Source organism: Ovis canadensis, chromosome 3 (genome assembly GCF_042477335.2).
Source record: "Ovis canadensis isolate MfBH-ARS-UI-01 breed Bighorn chromosome 3, ARS-UI_OviCan_v2, whole genome shotgun sequence".
Lineage (NCBI taxonomy): Eukaryota > Metazoa > Chordata > Mammalia > Artiodactyla > Bovidae > Ovis > Ovis canadensis.
In genome coordinates, this window is record NC_091247.1 from 146,714,807 (window position 1) to 146,733,019 (window position 18,213).

Sequence of the window (18,213 nt, forward strand, 5' to 3'; positions counted from 1 at the left end):
AATATTACATATTATCCTATTTGTGCAAATTGCATGAAAGATGGCCACTTATGAACAGTGGTTATCTTAAAGTGAAGGAATTCCAACATATACCAGCTTCTGTTGGCATCTGTTGCTTTTTGTTGATCACTCAGTCCTACATGGAAACTTGTGTCCCTTAGGCCACACTGGTTTTCAGGTTTTCATCTGTGAAATAAGAGAACTGAACCAAACCTTTTGTAATATGCCAAGGCAGTAATAGGGTTCCTATCTATCTATCTATCACAGTTTAATTCAGCAAAAAAGTATCGAATGTATACTATATGCCAGCTAAGTTGCAGAGGGTATGGAGATGAGTAAGACACAGTTTGATGGTACAGAAGGTGTCTTGGTCCAATTCGGGCTATTCTAACAAAAAATATCATAAACTGGGTCACTCATAGACAATATACATTTATTTGTCACAGTTATTGTTGCTCAGTCACCCAGTCGGGTCCGACTCTTTGTGACTCCATGGACTACAGCACACCAGGCCTCTCTGTCCCTCACCATCTCCCAAAGTTTGCTCAAGTTCACATTCATTGCATTGGTGATGCCATACCACCATCTCATCCTCTGATGCCCTTTTCTCCTTCTGCTCTCATTCTTTCCCAGCATCAGGGACTTTTCCAATGAGTCAGCTGTTCACATCAGACGACCAAAATACCGGAATTTCAGCTTCACCATCAGTCATTCCAGTGAGTTTTCAGCATTGATTTCCCTTAAGATTGACTGGCTTGATCTTGTTGTCCAAGGGACTCTCAGGAGTCTTCTCCAGCACCACAGTTATAAAGTCTGATAAATCCAAGATAGAGGTGCTGGCAGATTCCATGTCTGGTGAGGGCCCACTTCTTGATTCAGAGATGCTACCTTTTTGCTGTAACCTAATTTGATGATGGGGCAAAGGATTTTTCTGAGGTTTCTCTTATAAGAAGAGCTCTAATCCCATTTGTGAGGACCCCACTGTCATGATCTGTTCACCTCCCAAAGAGTCCATCTCCAAATTCCATCACTTTGGGGGTTAGGTTTCAACATATGAATATTGGGTAGACACATTCAGACCATAGCAGAGGGAAAATTACATCTAGTAATAGATTAACTTAGTACATTGTTGGAGGTGCTATGATAAGGGTATTGCAGGGTGGTACAGAGTGTCAGGGTGTGCTGAGGGGACAGTTTGGGAAGGGCAAATGGTACCCAATTGCTCTTCACCTGTACCTAGAGAAATGTCCATTTTATTTGCCTTAGGAATATACAATATGATCTCAATTACTTTAAGAAAAACAATGCCTAAAATAAAGATCGAAAGGAAATGTGTCAAAATCTTACAGTGGTGATTGAATTAAGGGTGGCATTCCCATTCCTTTACTCTTTTCTCTATTTTCCTATTTTTCTCCAATAAGTGTGTTATGGTAAATTTTTATTTTGTTTTGTTGCATTATACAGCTCAGGATGGTAACACTTGCATCTAACATTCATGAAATGCTCTCCAATGAGTCACAATAGAGAATTTATTTTTATTTAATATATTCAACATGGTAGCTTTAAAAACATGGAGTTCTTGATGGATAAGTAGGAAAAGGTGTTCTTAGTAGTGAGAGCTTTGGAAGCCACCAGACAAGAACCCCATTTCCTGGATCTGGGACACTATAGCGAACACTCCTGGTGTTGCTCTGTGTGTTCTGCTTTGAGAAATTCACTTCTTAGAAAAGGTGTTTGGTGATCTGACAGTTATCCACTGATCTCACTGCCAGGTTTCATGCCTCTGCAAGATTCTTCACAAAAAATGGAATCTTGCATAGCAATTTAATTCTTTCCTAGAGCAACCTTAAGGAGAGTGGCATTTTTATTTTTTTTTGTATCAAGAAATGGAATCCCAAAGGTCAATTGATTTGGCCAGAGAATTTCAGAGTTAGCATTAGCTATTACTATTCTTAGAGTCGTCTCCATCCATAAAGCTTGAAAATACCTTCAGAGATATTGACGAGAATCCCTTTCTGGAGATGCTGATGTTTGCTGATGTCCAGTCTGGGCTCTGGCATTACCCATCACTTACCTGGTACTAACCTCTCTCCTCTGTGAGCTGCATGGCATCCACTTACAAGGATTACATAATCTCTTTCCTAACAAAATATAAGATCTTTGACATAGCTTTCCCCCAGTGCCTAAGACTGTGCTGACACAGGCGGTGATTAAGTAATTGATGCATGTGTGTGCGTGCGTGCATGCTCAGCCACTTCAGTCGTGTCCAACTCTTTGCGACCCTGTGGACTGTACCTTGCCAGACTTCTCTGTCCATGGGATTCTCCAGGCAAGAATACTGGAGTGGGTAGCTATGGCCCCTCCAGGGGATCTTCCTGATCCAGAGGTCAAACCCACATCTCTTTACTTCAGTTCAGTTGCTCAGCCATGTCTGACTCTTTGTGACCCCATGGACTGCAGCACACCAGGCTTCCCTGTCCATCACCAATTCCCAGAGCTTGCTCAAACTCAAGTCCATCAAGTTGCTGATGCCACCCAACCATCTCATCCTCTGTTGTCCCCTTCTTCTTCTGCCTTCAATCTTTCCCAGCATCAGAGTCTTTTCCAATGAGTAAGCTCTTTGCATCAGGTAGCCAAAGTATTGGAGCTTCAGCTTCAGCCTCAATCCTACCAATGTATATTCAGGACTGACCTCCTTTACGATTGACTGATTTGATCTCCTTGCAGTTCAAGGGACTCTCAAGAGTCTTCTCCAACACCACAGTTCAAAAGCATCAATTCTTCAGTGTTCAGCTTTCTTTATAGTCCAAATCTCATATCCATACATGACCACAGGAAAAACCATAGCTTTGACTAGACGGACATTTGTTGGCAAAGTAGTGTCTCTGCTTTTTAATATGCTGTCTAGGTTGGTCACAGCTTTTCTTCCAAGGAGCAAGCATCTTTTAATTTCATGTTTGCAGTCACCATCTGCAGTGATTTTGGAGCCCAAGAAAATAGAGCCTGTTACAGTTTCCATTGTTTCATTTGCTATAAACTGATGGGACTGGATGCCATGATTTTAATTTTTTGAATGTTGAGTTTTAAGCCAGCTTTTTCACTCTCCTCTTTCACTGTCATCAAGAGACTCTTTAGTTCCTCTTCACTTTCTGTCATAAGGGTGGTGTCATCTGTGTATCTGAGGTTGTTGATATTTCTCCTGGCAATCTTGATTCCAGCTAATACTTCATCCAGCCTGGCATTTCACATGATATATATGCATATAAGTACTCTGCATATAAGTTAAATTAGCAGGGTGACAATATATAGCCTTGACAAACTCCTTTCCCATTTGGGAACCAGTCTTTTGTTTCATGTCCAGTTCTTACTGTTGCTTCTTGACCTGCACACAGATTTCTCAGGAGGCAGGTCAAGAAGTATGGTATTCCCATCTCTTGAAGAATTTCCCATAGTTTGTTGTGATCCACACAGTCAAAGGCTTTGACATAGTCAGTAAATCAGAAGTAGATGTTTTTCTGGAACTCTCTTGCTTTTCGATGATCCAGTAGATGTTGGCAATTGGATCTCTGGTTCCTCTGCCTTTTCTAAAACCAGCTTGGGGACTTCCTTGGTGGTCCAGTGGCTAAGACTCCATACTTCCAATGCAGGGGGCTCAGGTTCGATCCCTGGTCAGGGAACTAGATCCCACATGCCACAACCAAGACCCATAGCAGGCAAATAAATAAATAAATAAATAAAATTAAATTAAAAAAAAAACCAGCTTCAGTATCTGGAAGTTCACAGTTCACATACTATTGAGGTCTAGCTTGGAGAATTTTGAGCAGTACTTTGCTAGTGTGTGAGATGAGTGCAATTGTGCAGTAGTTTGAGCATTCTTGGTATTGCCTTTCTTTGGGATTGGAATGAAAACTGACCTTTTCCAGTCCTGTGGCCACTGCTGAGTTTTCCAAATTTGCTGGCATATTGAGTGCAGCACTTTAGCAGCAGCATCTTTTAGGATTTGAAATAGCTCAACTGGAATTTCATCACATCCACTAGCTTTGTTCGTAGTAATGCTTCCTAAGGCCCACTTGACTTCACATTCCAGGATGTCTGGCTCTAGGTGAGTGATCACACCATCGTGATTATCTGGGTCGTGAAGATCGTTTTTATACAGTTCTTCTGTGTATTCTTGCCACCTCTTATGAATATCATCTGCTTCTGTTAGGTCCATACCATTTCTGTCCTTTATTGAGCCCATCTTTGCATGAAATGTTCCCTTGGTATCTCTAATTTTCTTGAAGAGATCTCTAGTCTTTCTCATTCTATTGTTTTCCTCTATTTCTTTACATTGATCACTGAGGAATGCTTTCTTCTCTCTCCTTGCTGTTCTTTGGAACTCTGCATTCAAATGGATATATCTTTCCTTTTCTCCTTTGCCTTTCTTTTCTTTTCTCAGCTATTTGTAAAGCCTCCTCAGACAGCCATTTTACCTTTTTGCATTTCTTTTTCTTGGGGATGGTCTTGATCATTGCCTCCTGTACAATGTCACAAACCTCCACCCATAGCTCTTCAGACACTCTGTCTATCAGAGGTGATCCCTTGAATCTCTTTGTATTATATTGTATTGTACTGCCCGTATTGGCTGGCAGGTCCTTTCCTACTAGCACCACCTGAGAAGCCAACTGAGGTATAAATCAATAAAAATAAGCATGTGATGTTGGGTCATGTAGTGGCTAACACACTTATGACGTGCTTACAGTGTGCAAAACAGAATGCCTGTTTTGCATTCTTCCAACAATCCAGGGAGGTAGGTATTATTATTAATCTTCGTTTACACATGAGGAAAATAAAGAACAGAGGGTTGCTTAACTTTCCAAGGTCACAAAACTAGCGAGTGGTAGAGTTGAGACTTGAACCTAGTTAGATTCTGCAATCTGTGCTCTTAACCACTATTCTGGACTACTTTTAAAGTCATTTAACCCTCTAGATTTTAATTTTTAACAGAGAAATTTATTAAATATTAATATACCAACCAATGAATGGTTGGAAGAATTAACAAACAGAAGTATGCATAAAGTTTGTATACATTAGGTATTATTACTTTCATTGTTATCATTAATATCACTGAAACTGTCAACCATTAAATATCACTTGGATACCAAGAAAAATAAAATATTGTAGTTACAAAAACACATTGCTGGGTAATTGATAATGTTAGCTGTGACTTTTAAATTATTACTTTTTTTAGACTTTATGAATGACTTTGGGAAAATGATTTCTTGTCACGTTTTTGAACTTCATTCTCTCATCCTACAAGTGGTGTTTGTTGCCTGTCCAACTCTATTCACCAATTATAGAACTTGATATTATTCAAGAGATGTTCAGAGGGCTCTGGGGTGGTGATGGTGCAAGCAGATTTACAAGCCTTTTTCAGCTGAGGAGGGACAGAGTCTCCCCCTGGTGTTGGTCTTTGTGCAAAAGTATCCAAATCCCACTTCAGATTTTTCGTGTTCAGTTGTGTCCAACTCTTTGTGAACCCGTGGGCTGCAGCCCACCAGGCTCCTCCATCCATGTAATTTTCCAGGCAAGAATACTGGAGTGGGTTGCCATTTCCTACTCCATCAGACTTTTCACCAGGCTTTTCATTTTCATCTGATTCTCACAACTGACGTGTGACTTTTGGGAGTTAGAGTTCAGAGTCCCAATTCTATAGCATCATAGGCAGGGATTTATCTAGCATATTAAGTGTTTTATATGAGCTATGGATGAACGTGGTCACACATTGTCAAATAGCTATATATTCACACACATGTTCTGCCCACTTTTCTTTTATCCATTTCATTTGAAGATGTTTGATCTTTCATCAGTTCAAGATTAATAGTAATTACAATCCAGGAAAGGATTGACTTGAACAACACTGGATAAGAAAGGAAATTAGTTTTCAATGGGTACCTACTAAGTGACAAGTTCCTTAGCAGTCATCATCTTTTCAGTCCACATAATGAGTTTTAGGGCATGTACATGTAGGTATGAGGACTAAGGTTCATAGAGCTTTAGGGGCTTACCCAGTTATGACACAACAAATATATGATAGCCGTAGCCTTCAAGCTCAACTCCAAGGCTGTATCCTGTCCTTTACATCTGCTGCCCTCTAACTCTCAGGAGGCCCAATATGGCATCTCAGCTGTTCAAGCCTTCACCAAGTAGAGGCTGATACCTTATGTTTCTCTGGACTTTTTCTTTCCTTTAGTTAACTACCAGTTCTAGCTTTGGGGGCTCAGTTCTTTTATATTTAACTGATAAATTGCCAGTGTTACTATTTATAGATAGTATTTTGGTTTATGAATAATATATTTTTTGATTCACATGCATTTTAAAGACATAATTATTATTGTGCTGAATGGTGATTGGTCATATATGGTAAACAGTTGACATATATGACTAATAGATATGAATTTCCAGAGCCTAATAAGGTTTCTGAGTTTGCTTTCTGCATATTTGGCCACTTACAATAAACATCTATAGAATTTCCAGGTTCCAATTCCTATCATTTTTTAAATTTACATTTTTATTTTTTTGACAATCTCTGCTATACAGTAAAGTGACTCAGTTATACACATGTAGACATTCTTTTTTTATATTCTTTTCCATTATGGTTTATCATAAGACATTGAATATAGTTCCCTGTGCTATACAGTACCTTGTTGTTTATCCATCCTATATTTAATAGTTTACATCTGCTAACCCCACACTCCCACTCCTTCCCTCCCCTAACACCCTCCCACTTGGCAATCACAAGTCTATTATCTATGTCTGTGTGTCTGTTTCATAGACACGTTCCTTTGTGCCATATTTAAGATTCCACATATAAGTGATATCACATGGTATTTGTCTTTCTTACTTTACTTAGTATGACAATTGCTAGTTGCATACATGTTGCTGCAAATGGTATTATTTCATTATTTTTTATGGCTGAGTAGTATTCTATTGTATACATGTATGGTGTGTAAATAATATTCTTAGTATCTTCATCTAAAAGGGTGATGCCATAGATAGAACTGTAGGGAATTAGAGCTGGATGGGGCATTATTTGAAACATTCTTGTTTTAAATAACCTTAGTATGTGGAGATCAAATCTTTTGAAACCTGGGTTTGTGATGGCAAGATAATGAAAGCGATGCTTACTGGTAAAAAAAGAAGTAGTCTTGCTATGTCATAAATCACGGCTTTTCCATTGTATACGTAGAGCCTGCTCAGCCAAGATTTATGATGTGTCTATGTATTATCTTGTATTTTCCTATAATTTAGTATTTAACTGGCAGTAGGGGAGTGAGGGGAAAGGGAAGAGGGGAGATGTTTGGCAATTGGCCAATTCTGTGAGCAGGTTTTGGTTTTTGTGGTTCTGTATTTCAGTGAATAAAATATCCCATTCATGTAGCCTGGACTGTTATAAGCTGGCATTGAGTGATGGCCAATTACAAGTTATTCACATTTGGATCGATATCCCAGACATGAGCTCATTAACCCCCAATCCCATTATCTCACACATGTGGAGCAGATTGTTTTTAATGTGATGACATTTTCACTGTCTACAAACCTGACTTCTGATGTAGTAAAAAGCCCCAGCAGATAGGAGCAGAAATAAGCAGCTGTGTTGATATCTACACAATGAGTGAAATAACATGTACAAATTAATAGGTGCCTGCTTGTACTACTTAGGGGTTCAACTTGAAAGTTAGTGACCTTGGCCTCATCTTTTTCCCCAGCACCTTAAGATTCCAGCTCATCCTGGCATCTAGAAACCTCTCTTCTTTTAATATCTGTAGATTATGAGTCCCAGTCTCCGGGAAGTTTCTTTATTTTCCAAGACATTGGTTTTAGGCCCGCTGATACTGTGGCTTTTAGCTATTTTAATCTTCTTTGTACATCTCCATAACAATTTTAATTAATGGGCAGACTTTCTTTAGAGATAGAATGCTCATACCTCCTAAAGATAAATCATCCCAGCTATTAGAATCATTTATTCACATGCTATCCCATTTTCCATCTCTGCAGGAACAGGCAAATTTTTCTTCAAACCATTATCTTTACAGCTAATGAATTGAATCCAAAATTAACTCTAAATTACATGGCTGCATCTCATACTTGTCCTTTGTTTAGGGGGTCCTCTTTAAGGTTGGCTGCCTGATCATCCCTTTTGTAGTTCTCAAGAAAGGGGGGAAGCTTAGTATTTTTACTAAAAATACTTAATTAAAATAATCAGACTGTTGTCTTCCAGTCTCTCCCATGATACCATCTCCAGTGGTTCAAAATTTAAATTTGAATGTCACAACATTTAGTAATACAGAATTATGTTTCCCCTGTCTATAAAATGGAGGAGAATATACATCCAGCCTACTCACATAACTATTGTGAATATTAAATGCATTTGCAAAGTGTAAAATGCTAAGCAAAACATATATGCATTTATCAGTGGTTCTCACCTTAGGGTGCTTTGCCCCCAGTAGAACCTTTAGCAATGTCTGAAGACATTTTAGGATGTCAAAACTTGGTAGAGGGAGATGCTGCTGGTATCTAGTGGGTAGAGGACAGGGATGCTGCTAAACATCATATAATACACAGAACAGCTCCCACAACAAAGAATTACCCAGTCCCAATGGCAGTAGTACCAAGGTTGAAAAACCCTGAATTAAAAGACTCTGATATAAAAAGCACAAATTGAAGCTTGCTCAGTAGTCATCCTCTCTCTCCCACATGCAGTGGTGCTTGTCAATACTTTCCTAAATAGTTTTCTCTCTGTGGGCAAGCTGAATGAGGGGACAAAATGCTAATTGAAAGCGCGACTGCTTCACAAGGTTAGTAGGCAGAGGGAGCAAATTTGACAAACATACTTTTAATATTACTAATTAACAAATATCAGGTAGATAATTTTTGGTTGCTGGAAGGGTCAGGATGAGCAGTTATTCTATGTTTTGACTTCCATGTTCTGGTTTATCTTTGTTAGAATACCAAGATCTTAAAGAAAACATCCTCAAATCCAGGGTGGTGGTCAGAGGAATCTGTTTCACCTTCTATAGGTCAGTGACTAACTCATCAAGACAAACAGTGTCTAATCTCTTTCCCTGTTAGTTGCTATTTTAATAGCAATGATAGCATCTATTGAGCAATCATATGGTTCAGGCACTTCACATACATTATTTTGTCTTCACAATAACCTGAAAAAGAGTTGTATCATATTAGTCAAAATTTTAGATAAATTTAGAAATAAAACTTTCTGCAGTTGAAGCTCACTTCTGCTGCTTGTTCAGTTCTCCTGAAATGGTCAATCAGTCAATCAATATTTGCTTAGAAGTTTCTATCTGCAGAGCATTTTGAAAATTCAGAGAGACTTCTTTCAAGAAACATGAGCTTTGGCTTGAACACTACAGCCCAGATTTTTAAACTGTGTAGTGAGACCTCCCTGGTGGTCCGGGGCTAAGATTCTGTGCTCCCAATGCAGGGGACTTGTGTTCGATCCCTGGTCAGGGAACATGATCCCACATGCCACAACATGCTTCAGTTAAAGATCCTGTATTATGCAATTAAGATCAAAGATCCTGCATGCTGCAACTAAGATACAGCCCAGCCAAATAAATACATAAATATTTTTTAGAAACTGCCTAGCTAATACATTCTCTCTCTGCATATTTTATAATGATCCTGTAACATTTCAAAGAGCAATAAAATTATTTCTATTTAAAATACACAATAGAAATTAATAATAGCTCAAGAAAGCCATGTAAAATACAACTTATTACAAAGTGGCAATAATAAACCAAATAATAGCTCATATTAATTGAATACCTCTGTGTGTCTGGTATGGTTCTAAGCCTTTTACAAAAATGAACTTATTTAATGATCACAACAGCTCTATGAGATTAATCCAATCTTTAGTCCTGTTTTGCAAATGAGGAAACTGAGGCACAGAAAAACCAAGTAGTCTAATGTCACAGAGCTAGTATTTGGTTTAGTCAGGACTTGACTTTCAAATATTCTAAGATCAATAATTTTTCTGGGTATGATTATAATCCATTTCCATTGCATTTTGTAGACAAACTCTTCATGTGGAAAAAAGGTTTTTCTCTTTTGTGTATGATCAGAGAAGAGAGGGTGTAAAAGGTTAGAATAGATGAGCATTTCATTGGTCATTCAGCGTGCATTCTCAAACACCTGCCACATTCAGGCAGTGTTCTGGGGACACAAGACACACAACATCTTGGCTTCCATAGAGTTTACATCTCAGTGGTGGAAGTCATCAGAAGCAAATAAAGTGGGACAATGTGGGGAACACAGCATTTGACCCTTAGGGATATAACAAACTGGGGGTTTAGAGAGTTGTATGAAATGTATATTTTGTAATCAAGTAAAGTGTTACTTTGATAGATAACAGGAAGAAAAGTGTTCTAATGTCAAACCCATCCCTGATGCTGTATTATTAAAAGAAGGAAGTTAAACTTAATGGCACCAAAGGGAAAATGGTAAAAACGATTTTCTGGTCACGTGTTATTAGCCATAATAAAATAAATAGAGGGATGGTAAGTGGGGGAAAGGACTGGGTTATTCATATCCTCAAGGCATAGCAGTTTGCAGGAGATGAAAGCTGCTTCTTCTTACCAGCTTAACTCTTTCCTGGGCTTTACGTAACACCCAAAAATGTATTTGTGGGTTTGGTATTCCTGGGGGCATAAAGTCCACCTTAAATGATTCTCATACAAGCCTCAGAGTTATTTTCTGTTGTCCTTGGAGACAGAAAATAAGCTTTTACCTCTCTTCTGGATGCATTTTCAAAAATGATTCTTGGAAATGAGTTTTCCTTAGGCACATTTATATATAATGACAGGCTAATATCTTATACACCATTACTGTATGTAATAACAGTGTGACAAAACCGCCAAGAATTAGACTATAGATGTAAGGCACTTAGCTGTGGAGGGAGAGTTATCCAGCAGAAAGGATGAGCATCCTCATACTGTGTGGTGTCTTAATGGTTACCAAGTGATGAATGTGGACATCTCCTGAGGCAAAACTTCAAATAATTGAAATTTGTCCTTATGGCCCTACTTTTCTTCTCTGACACATGCTTTCTCACTGCCGTGCCCTCCCTGACATGGAGAAAAGTCCTAGTGCAGAGACCTGACACTTAGTAGATGATCAATAGCTATCACAGAATGGACAGATGGACTCGTTCCCTGTAGGGGATAAGGAGCTTTCATATCACCTGTTTAAGTTTGGGACAGTGCTTATGGCAGGAGTGAAGTGTTAATGATGGGATTTTAGGGATTAGGAAGTGGCTGATTTCAAATGGAAAGGACTTCTTTCCAGTACCCTTCAGCTCCTTGTGCAGCGTAGCTCTGGGGAGGAGAGGTCGAGTGAGCAGACTGAAGCTGGGCTGTCTTGGATTGCATCCCAGGCTCACTTCCTAGCTATGCTGTCTGGTGCATTTTCCTCGGTTGTGATATGGGGCTCATCAACCTATCTACCTCATAGGGTTGTTTTGCGGATCAAATGAGTTAATTCCTATAGAGCCTGCTGTATAGTTAGAGCTTGGCTCATATTGCCTCCTCAGTTGCATTGTATGTCAAGAGGATTCATGGATGATGAAGGTTCCAAAGAGAGTGAGCAGTGAAGAGGGCGCTCTTCCTACCTGCAACTAGCACAGGACTTGTGCTGTACCCTCTCTCCCTCCCCTTCTTGTAAGAGCCCAATTACACAGCAAGTCCTTTTCTCCCCACTGGAAAGAATAAGGACCATCTCCTCTTACTTGTCCCTTGCTCATGCTGCTCCACTCACACTGCTTCCTTCTTTTCCTCAAACACACCATACACGAGCCCCAGCTCTTCCACACCCCAAAGCCGGGCCTCATACTAGCTATTTCCTCTGCCAGGAATGCGTTTCCCAAGACATCCCTGGGGCTGATTCTCTCACACCTTCAGGTTTGTGCTCCAACATCACCTTCTGCTTGAGTCTTACTCTGACCCCCCTGTAACAGCTGTACCCCCTCTTACCCTCACTGTTCCTAATACCATTTACCCTGCTTTTTAAATAATTTTATTTTTTATAGTTGATTTACAATGTTGTGTTGTGTTAATTTCTGCTGTACATCAAAGTGATTCAGTTATACATATATATTATATATATATACATACATTCTTTTTCATATTTGTTTCCATTATAGTTTATTACAGGATAGTGAATATAGTTCCTTGTGCTATACAGTAGTACCTATATTATTTATTATGCTTATTGCGTATGTATTAGGAAGTAGGAAGTAAGCTCCTACAGGGCAGGGGTTTTTGCATTTTGGGTTCATGATGTATCCCAGGTGCTGTGACAACAATCAGCCATATAATAGGCACTGGACAAATGTTTGGTGAATAAATGAATGAATGAATTACAAAACAGTTGCAAGTCAATAAAAATATAAAGTAAAAGGAGAGCCCTTGCAATCACCTAAGCTAGGAAATCTGGGGTTCATCTTTGAATCCTTCCTTTTATTTCCATATCCAGCTAATCATGAAGCTCTGAGATGTCTGCCTCTGAAACATCCTTCAATTCACATGCTTCGCTCCATTTCAAAACCTGCTGTTTCATTCATTCTTTTTTTTTTTTTTATTTTTAGTTTTTTATTTTTTACATTTTAAAATCTTTAATTCTTACATGCATTCCCAAACATGAACCCCCCTCCCACCTCCCGCCTCATAACATCTTTCTGGGTCATCCCCATGCACCAGCCCCAAGCATGCTGCATCCTGCGTCAGACATAGACTGGCGATTCAATTCACATGATAGTATACATGTTAGAATGTCATTCTCCCAAATCATCCCACCCTCTCCCTCTCCCTCTGAGTCCAAAAGTCCGTTATACACATCTGTGTCTCTTTCCCTGTCTTGCATACAGGGTCGTCATTGCCATCTTCCTAAATTCCATATATATGTGTTAGTATACTGTATTGGTGTTTTTCTTTCTGGCTTACTTCACTCTGTATAATCGGCTCCAGTTTCATCCATCTCATCAGAACTGATTCAAATGAATTCTTTTTAACCGCTGAGTAATACTCCATTGTGTATATGTACCACAGCTTTCTTATCCATTCATCTGCTGATGGACATCTAGGTTGTTTCCATGTCCTGGCTATTATAAACAGTGCTGCGATGAACATTGGGGTACATGTGTCTCTTTCCATTCTGGTTTCCTCGGTGTGTATGCCCAGAAGTGGGATTGCTGGGTCATAAGGTAGTTCTATTTGCAATTTTTTAAGGAATCTCCACACTGTTCTCCATAGTGGCTGTACTAGTTTGCATTCCCACCAACAGTGTAGGAGGGTTCCCTTTTCTCCACACCCTCTCCAGCATTTATTGCTTGCAGATTTTTGGATCGCAGCCATTCTGACTGGTGTGAAGTGGTACCTCATTGTGGTTTTGATTTGCATTTCTCTAATAATGAGTGATGTTGAGCATCTTTTCATGTGTTTGTTAGCCATCCGTGTGTCTTCTTTGGAGAAATGTCTATTTAGTTCTTTGGCCCATTTTTTGATAGGGTCGTTTATTTTTCTGGAGTTGTGCTGCAGAAGTTGCTTGTATATTTTTGAGATTAGTTGTTTGTCAGTTGCTTCATTAGCTATTATTTTCTCCCATTCAGAAGGCTGTCTTTTCACCTTGCTTATATTTTCCTTTGTTGTGCAGAAGCTTTTAATTTTAATTAGATCCCATTTGTTTATTTTTGCTTTTATTTCCAGCATTCTGGGAGGTGGATCATAGAGGATCCTGCTGTGATTTATGTCTGAGAGTGTTTTGCCTATGTTCTCCTCTAGGAGTTTTATAGTTTCTGATCTTACATTTAGATCTTTAATCCATTTTGAGTTTATTTTTGTGTGCGGTGTTAGAAAGTGATCTAGTTTCATTCTTTTACAAGTGGTTGACCAGTTTTCCCAGCACCACTTGTTAAAGAGATTGTCTTTACTCCATTGTATATTCTTGCCTCCTTTGTCAAAGATAAGGTGTCCATATGTGTGTGGATTTAAAAAATATGGAACGCTTCACGAATTTGCGTGTCATCCTTGCGCAGGGGCCATGCTAATCTTCTCTGTATCGTTCCAATTTTAGTATATGTGCTGCCGAAGCGAGCACTGTTTCATTCATTCTTACCAGCTTCTCTAATCCCAATATTCTATCTTCTCTTTCAGTTCCTTGCTACATTCTGACTCAAGGATTTTTTACGTAAAATGCAGATTTGTTTATGTCACTGTGGTGCTTAAAAACTTTCAATGCCTCCCTTCCAACACAGGATAAAACCCAAATGGACTCTAACCTAACAACTCTGCCACTAACCGGCCCTGTGAGGAAGGCAGAATAATCACCCTCCATGTACCACACACAGAAAGATGTCCATGCTGTAATCTCTAGAACCTGAAAATATGTTAGGCTGCATGGCAAAGGGGAATTAAGATTATAGATTGAACTAAGATTGCTAATTAATTGACGTTAAAATAAGGAGATTATCCTTATCTGGGTGGGCCTAATATAATCACAAGAGTCTTTAAAAAGTGGAAGCGTGAGAGGGAAATATGACTACAGATAAAGGTCGAGTGATGTAATAGGGACTTTACTGGTGGTCTAGTGGTTAGGAGTCTGCCTGCCAGTGCAGGAGACACAGGTGCAATCCCTGGTCTGGGAGGATCCCAGATGCTGCAGAGCAACTAAGCCCATGCACCACAAGTACTGAGCCCGGGTGCCACAACTACTGAAGTCAGCTCGCCTGAAGCCTGCGCTCCAGAAACCAATGAGAAGCCAGCACACCACAGTGAAGACTAGCCCCCGCTGACCACAACTAGAGAAAAACCCACACACAGCAATAAAGACCCAGCACATCCAAAATAAAGAGTGATGCAATATGAGAAGTTGACCGTCTAGCTTTAATGATGGAGGCCACCACCCAGAAGCTGAAAGGCAAGGAAATAGATTCACCCATGGAGCCTCCAGTAAGGTATGCTGCCCTACTGACACCTTGATTTTAATGGAGTGAGATCTGTATCAGAATTCTGACCTCTAGAACTGTAAGATAGTAAGTTGTATTGTTTTAAGCAACCAAATTTTGGGCAATTTGTTATAGCATGAATGGAACATACTGTAACTTTTTTTTTTCTTGCCTCTTTGGGCTTAGCTCTTTGAGGCTATACTGTAAAATGGGAAACATGATACCAACCTTTTAAGGCTATTGTGAGCGTTAAAGATGATGCCATTGACCCCAGAACAGTGTGGGAGTTGAGGCAACAATCCTCTAAGAAACTGAAAATCTATGTGTAATTTTATAGTCAGCCCTCTGTATCTGAGTTTCCACACCCACAGATTCAACCAACCACGGATCATGTAGTGCTAAGATACATATCATTGGAAAAACTTCTGTATAAGTGGATCCTCACCATTCAAACACATGTTATTCAAGGGTCAACTGTATTTGCAAAATACCTAACCATGCCCTACACATAGCAAGTGCTGAGTAAATGATAGCTTTTAACTCTCATCATCATTTCCTTCCAAGCCACACTGCCATTTTCCAACCCATCATTCACTCCGTGATATACCTACAGGAAATGCTTTCCTAGTGAACTTCTCATCCTTTAGGACTCAGCTTAATAATTCCCTCGTTGGACAAGTCTTTTCACATCCCACTTCCATACCAGGCAAATATGATCTGCTCTCTGCTTCCTCAACTCCATGATGGTACACCAACCATGTGCGGTATGTTTTACTATTCCTAGAGGCTTGGATGAAGGTGAGGCAAGCAAAGTGCCTAGGGTACAAAATTTAAGGAGACACTCATTCTCCAGTTTCTGCCAGTGTCTGTGTACCTCACCCTAGTCCTCCTGGTTAGTCTCATTTTATTGAGGAGGAAACCCAGGTGCAGGAGATGAAGTGTCTTGCTGTCATGTGGTAAAGGAGACAAGGTCTATGTTCTGTCTTTACCACACACAAGCTCTTAGAATAGATCCTGGAACACAGATGACGCTCAAGAATGAACTAAGGTGGTATTAATAAGATGGGTAGCAAGTTGACCTGATATTTGATGTTGTAAAAATGATGATGATGATGATGATATTAGTAAATATCCAACCTCTACTGCATGTACTCTAAGTGCCCTGCATACAACTCTCCTTACAGCAACTGAATGAGTTAGGCACTATTGAATATTTGTCTCACTCAGAATAAGAAAAGGCTAGTCATCCACCTAACACTTAGCTGTAAAGTTTCAAGGGTCTAAGTGTGTTTCAAAAATCTCTCTAAGGAGGACAGGACTGTCTGATGTCAGCAGGGCTGAAGCAGGAATGAAATATTTGAGGAGGCATTGAAGCTGAAGGAGACAAACTCAGCAGAGCAGACCTGTCAGCCGTGTTCTCGTGAAGTGTGTTTACTCATCTGTTAGGAGTTCACTCTAATGCAACTTTACTTTTGGTGTAATAAACTGTATTAACTTTATGCTTGAGTGAGTTATCTCTCAAAATAGAAAAATGTGTATTTCCAGGAGCCTACTTTCATTTACACATAGAAGTCTATGTGAGTTTAAAAAATGGATTTTAAGAGCCTCAGTGATGGCTAAGAAATTGCTATTTCAGTCTTGAAAATTGCCTTTTCTACCAGAAACACCAAGCAAGAAATCATACCATCTGATTTTGCTAGGTTGGAAAAACTCACTCAGACACTGAGATAGCCTCTGAAGTTTGATCCTCTTTCCTCTTAATGGTATGATAAAAATTAAATCTCAAGTTTCATCATCAGAATACCTGATACAGAGAGTAACACTAGAACCCAAATTGTATCATTACTTTAAAAGAAAGAAGGCACCCAAGGTTCTTATTTCCTTTATTGTGGTGAGATTCAGATAATTCTATTGAAGAGTGTGGTGGAAACGAGGCCTAAATAAGCTCATGAGTTTAATATTAGCTTCCTGTATGCAAAGAGGTTAATCTCCTATCTTTAGACCACAGATATGTTACTTAGGTTTGATGACAAACAGCTACAATGATTTGTCTATATCCCTGTAATTTGATTAGCCCAAGTTCTCCAACAATGCCCAATTATTCTTCCTTTTAAACAGCGCAACTGTGGAAAGTCAAAGATACTTCCCATCAAATTCTCTGCAGTTTGGGAAGAAGTATATTTTTCCAATGATTGTCTTTCACCCGTGATTGCATATACTTGCTGTCAACATAATTTTTGATCACTTTGTGGTCATCTGCCCCCTATGGCCCTGCTTCTACTGCTTCATCCAAAGCATGTTTCTTTTTCCTTCTTTTTAAAAGCCCCTCTGACAATGCTAGAGGATATAATGGACTTTTACTGAAAGGCAGGGACTCAGTGAGAAATTAAAGCATGGGACAGAATGTAATCCAAATATGAATATTAGAATTTATGATTTCCAAATAGGATGTGGAAAGCTGGAAAGGATATTGCTTCCATTCTACAAGAAGAGCTTTAATAATTGACAAAACCAAAAATTTTCTTGAATCTGTCAGAAAAATTGAGTTCACAGAAGTCAAAGGAAAGCCAGGGTTCTCCAAGGAAAAGCAGGGTGCAGTCCTGGCACAGATCAGGACCCACTGTGCCAGCAGGTAAGAAGAATTAAGTTAAATGTTGTAATGATCTGCTAGCAGCTAAGGATGGGTTAGTGTGACAATACAGAACGCCCAGGCGCCACATGAGCAAGGAAAATCTATGTCTACTGATAAGCCCTTCTTTACCAATGCTCACAAGAAAGATTAAGTGTAGGTGGAAACCTAGAGAAAGGCAACATCTGTGATGCAGGATTAGAGGAGGAAAACAGTTCCTTCTATGGAAGAGCCAGGAAGCTCTGCCTGGATCCTTTTTTATTTGGAAGGATGAAGTCATTAAGGCCCTGGAGGGAGAGCCTGAAACCCTTTAAGACATTGTGAACACCTCTGTGGTTGAGGGGTTAGTAGGAGGGGAAAAAGCCCTCCATTTCAAGGGAAGGGACAAGAAACCAACTGACCTAGGCCTTTAGAGGTCTCTTATGCCTCATACCTGGGTAAGAAGTAGGATTATTAAAAAAGTCTCACCTCTGAGATGTGGGGACATAGAGTTTGCTTAAGAGTGAGGCTGGATGAGGAGAAGGCGATGGCACCCCACTCCAGTAACTCTTGCCTGGAAAATCCTACGATGGAGGAGCTTGGTAGGCTG

The 18,213-nt window shown here is 39.6% G+C and overlaps 1 non-coding gene across 1 annotated transcript; it reads right to left on the reverse strand.

Annotated features, from left to right (window-relative positions):
• Positions 1-14,041: 14,041 nt before the first annotated feature.
• Positions 14,042-14,148, reverse strand: LOC138438368 (U6 spliceosomal RNA). Its single transcript, XR_011256307.1, has one exon. It is a non-coding gene; the product is annotated as a U6 spliceosomal RNA (small nuclear RNA).
• Positions 14,149-18,213: the final 4,065 nt, after the last annotated feature.